This window comes from Stylophora pistillata, chromosome 3 (genome assembly GCF_964205215.1).
Source record: "Stylophora pistillata chromosome 3, jaStyPist1.2, whole genome shotgun sequence".
Taxonomy (NCBI): Eukaryota; Metazoa; Cnidaria; class Anthozoa; order Scleractinia; family Pocilloporidae; genus Stylophora; species Stylophora pistillata.
This window is the reverse complement of record NC_142521.1, coordinates 38,930,965-38,935,964: the sequence shown is the minus strand read 5'-3', so window position 1 is coordinate 38,935,964 and position 5,000 is coordinate 38,930,965. Positions and strand designations below refer to the sequence as shown.

Here is a 5,000-nt window from a genome sequence, read left to right as displayed (position 1 = left end):
GAGGTAATGCGCTGTTTTAAACACACGTTTCCTGAATTTAGACAAAATCTCTGAATTTTTTTACCTCATAAAGTTTTGAAGATCAAAGCTCATTAATAATCATGAACAAAACGGGACCAGAGAAAAAGTCCGGATAATCGAAAAGTCCGGATAATCGAGGTTCCACTGTACCATGCCTTGCCTTTTGATACCAAGAGCAGTCATTTGACCGCCAAAAACACGACTTATACTGTCATCTCAATTACCGTTTGTAACTTCAATCTCGCAGGCAGCAAGTTAGTCAAGGGCTTCTGATTGAATGACGAAATCTAAACTGGTGTAACGATAGCTGAAAGCTTTAATATGAAATTGAAAAAGGCCCTGAACACTTCGATTTGATTTTGACAGGTCGACAAGTGAGTAGCCATTAATCAAATGCGTCACAATAAGCGTTCGGATCATAAGTTGCGTCAAATTACGTAACTTATCATTGCGCGAGATGAAGCAAATTGACGTTGTTTCAATCAGCCAAGAAACTACTTATTTATCCCGTTTTATTTGTGTAAGCATGGTGGAAATGCAAGCAGCTTTAAACAAGGTCAGGCTCAAAGCTGCGCAAGCAGGCTTGCAGTCGGGACTACAAAGCCAAATAGCCTTAGACAATATTCAAATTCTGTTCTGTAACGATTTTTTGCTTGAATGAAGAACGTAATTGTTAAAGGGAAAATAGGATGCTTACGTTGCTTGGCGTGGCCTTTGTTTTCTATTTTATTGGACGTCATAGTATTGTTATTTTAATTAGATACTTGGCATAGTACAAAGCGTATTTCGCATATTGGGCCAAAGGTGCCCTTAAACTTTTGGAACCGTGGAGTGCGCTTCTATCACGAACGTTCCAGAATGAAGCCTATATATCACGTCACACAACTGCTCTACAAAGTCTATAAAAATGTGTTTCATTTCTTAGAAACATTTATTCCAGAAAGTGATTCAGCTGTAATGCCACAAACATAGGAGGTGCATGAACCAATCAACCGCATCACAATGTAAATGAAATACAATTAATCAGAATGGCGCTCCCTAATTACAAAACGCAGTCTTCAATAAGAAATTTTAATGAACGTGCCGATTATCATGCATCGTTCACAGCAGTGTTACTGACAGATAAAAGTTCATTGAGACGCTGACCGTAGGCAATGCAATGCTCAAATGTAAGGGAGAGGGCATCCGGAAAAGGAAGATTGTATTGTATTGTAATCTTTATTTAGACACGATCAATTCATCAGCCTATAAAAATACATATCACATACGCTAAGATATTTAAAATTAAAACTACATACTATAACACTAAAGCTGTTTTCCGTGAATGCCGTGCGTTAGACTTTAAAAATGTCATTGATCTTACGTTTAAATAACCCCAGAGACTCTGTGTTCCTTATATCGCGTGGTAAACTGTTCCATAATGTGGCGCCATTGTAGCTAAAGCTTTTTCTGTAATAATTAGTGCGCGGTAGTGGAACATTAAGCTTATTTTCAGAGTCCCTGAGGTCATAAGCAGAGTCACGCCACGTAAACTTTGAATATAGATACCTTGGAGCTAGCCCGTGCAGACATCTAAACATCATGGTGGCTTTATGGATTTCCTGCTGGCGTGCAAGATTTTTCCACCCTAAAAACTCGAGTAGCTCAGTTGCATCAGCATCATAGTTAGAGAATGTCAACACACGGGCTGCTCTATTCTGCAATTTCTGCAGTTTGTCTCGTAGCGTTTTCCCACAGCTACCCCAAACAATGTCACAGTAATCAAAGTGAGGTTTTACTAAAGCTTGGTAGATGAGATGTAAGGTCGATGCTGGGATCAGGTGCCTAATTCGCTTTAGGGCCCCGATACCAGAGGCGATCTTTTTCGTTAGTTTTTCGATGTGACTATGCCAATCGAGTTTATCGTCTATTATTACACCAAGCGATTTTGTAGCTGAAACCTGGCTCACTTGAGTATTGTTCATTCTAATTGTTGGAGAAGCTGTGAGAGTATTCAGTCTCTGCCTCGACCCTATTAGCATGAATTCGGTTTTAGTCATGTTCAACGTGAGTTTGTTCGCTTGTAGCCAGTTGAAGACATTTTCTAGGTCTTCATTTAGACAAAACTGAACGTTCTCAAGATTGCTTCCCGCATATGTGAGGTGCGTGTCATCGGCATACATTCTCGGTTTACAATTTGATAAGCAATTTGGAAGATCGTTGATATATAATAAGAACAATAATGGACCGAGGATGGTCCAATGTGGGACGCCGCAAGTCAACGAGTAGCTACTGGATAGCGACCCGTTGACAGAGCATTTTTGTGTTCGGTTTTCCAAATATGACTGAAACCATCTGAAAGATTTTCCATGTATACCATAACAGTTTAGTTTCGATAGAAGGATCTGATGATCAACAGTGTCAAAAGCTTTTTTCAAATCTAGAGAAATGACTCCATTGATTTTCTCGTTATCAATATTATATGCCCAAGAATCTGTCGCTTCCAACAAAGCTGTTACAGTTGAATGATTAGCACGAAACCCTGATTGGTTTTGACATAAAATATCGTGCTCTTCCAAATAGGCATATAACTGTTCATAAACTATCCTTTCAAACACCTTCGCCATTATTGGAATCACCGATATTGGGCGGTAATTGTTAGCATCACCGCGGTCACCCTGTTTATAAAGAGGGGTAATCCTTGCATATTTCCAGTCGTCTGGGAACGTCCCTTGGCTAATAGATTGATTGAAAATATCACATATCGGCACACAAATGAGAACTAGTCTTACTATGCGACTCCCTAAAGAATAGGCTAACTTTGATCAAAGGTCCCTTTTTTACGAAGAAGGTTTACCGCTAGTCGTTTGGAACCAGTTGGAATTTGTTTTCCAAGAATCATCGTATTTCTCTTTCTTTCAGAAAATAAAGTTTATCTCCAAAAGTGGCGGTGGGAGAAGGGATGAGAGGTTGGAGTTCAAAGCTGCACATCACTCGTGATTTGGTTTACTTTTAATTATTAAAATAATTACCATCCTGAAATAAGCCCCTTTCCAAATATCAAATAATTAATGTTCGAGGCCAAAATTCACGTGAAAATTTCTTGCTAGCTATATTTGCCAAACAACTTTCGCCGTTGCAATGAATGGATTAGCTCCACAAGGAAGGCCGCCAATCAAGCTCGCGTTGAAAAACAAAGGCTTTGTTTATGACCCTCGATTTGTCTTCTCTAAACATCAACTTCTTCCTTACGGGAAGACAAAGCGTCTGTAAAAGTTCATTCATGCTCATCAGATCCTTACCAACAAAATGATAGACCCCTAGATTTTGAATTTTTGATGTGAAGCCAACATTTCAATACTCAACAATGGCAGAGGCGGATTTAGCGAAGGATGGAGGGGAGGGCTCCTTTTTTGCCCGTATCAAAATAACTTCTATAACCAAACGACTTTTAAGCGGTGCATCGTACATCAGGCGGTCTTGCTTTAGATTACTTCAGATTGGGAGCTTTTCTTATTTCAAATTCATTTTGTCTTAATGAATATGCATCATGTATGAAACATGGAATATATATATATATATATATATATATATATATATTTATCTTATTTAACATTTTGTTGTGTAGTATCGCTGAGTATTTTTACGAGGTGTGCCTTATTTTGAGCTCGTAAGGCTAGTCAAAATACAAATAATGAGTAAAAATGGCTCATCCTCGGTGTAAAACGTGTGAAGCTCACGAGTGACGTAAAACAAAGGCAACAAAACATTATAATGAATATATATGAAGTTCATATATTTTGAACTGCGGCATTAAATACGTATGATGCACGATCCTTCGCAGTGGATAGCGCTATTTATGCAATAGCGAAAATCAGACCTAAAAAAAATCAGGCCTGTACGGGATTCGAACCACTGACCTCTGCGATACTAGTGCAGCGCTCTACCAATTGAGCTAACAAGCGAACTGGGAGCAGGCCGTTAAGTTGATTCGTAATAAACCCGTGATGATAAATCAGATACCATGAATATATATGAAGTTCATATATTTTGAACTGCGGTATTAAATACGTATTAAATACGTAGTATCGCAGAGGTCAGTGGTTCGAATCCCGTACAGGCCTGACTTTTTTCAGGTCTGATTTTCGCTATTGCATAAATAGCACTATCTACTGCGAAGGATCGTGCATCAGACGTATTTAATACCGCAGTTCAAAATATATGAACTTCATATAAATTCATTGTATATGATTTATCATCACGGGTTTATTACGAATCAACTTGATGGCCTGCTCCCAGTTGGCTTGTTAGCTCAATTGGTAGAGCGCTGCACTAGTATCGCAGAAGTCAGTGGTTCGAATCCCGTACAGGCCTGATTTTTTTCAGGTCTGATTTTCGCTATTGCATAAATAGCGCTATCTACTGCGAAAGATCGTGCATCATACGTAAAACATTATAAACGATAGCGAAACAATACCTCATGAAACAAAGAAAACGTCGTTTTATTTGTTCCTGCGAAATTTCTCAATATCAAAAAAACATGTTTTTATTAAAGCGGCAATGGGCCTCTGTCCATACCCCGTTAACTCCAAGTAGGGGTCTGTTTTGATTTGTGTTGGGGCCCAGCGAAACGAGCTTCAGGATATGCAGCACTGGTTTGTACATGTAGATAGGACGAAGGGGAAAAACATAAAAAGAGAACTAAACATTATAAACAATAGCAGAAGAATACCTCATGAAACAAAGAAAACCTCGTTAGGTTTGTACACCGAGGATGACCCGTAAAAATACTCAGCGATACTACACAACTAAACGTTAAATAAGAGATTTATCATCTAACACGCCAAATTGTTATTTCAGTGTATGCGAATTTCACGGATAATTATTTACGGGGAGCGCCTGATAGAAGTATGCGAAAGCGGAACGGAATTGACGCGGTATTTTCTTCAATAAATGATGAAATTTCACAATCGGTAACTGCTTTTCTTCATTCGATTTAT

General features: G+C 38.7%; 1 pseudogene; it reads left to right on the top strand.

Moving 5' to 3' along the window:
• LOC148736042 (uncharacterized) overlaps positions 1-3,000 on the top strand; it is a 6,290-nt pseudogene extending 3,290 nt beyond the window's left edge.
• The last annotated feature ends 2,000 nt before the right edge of the window (positions 3,001-5,000 follow it).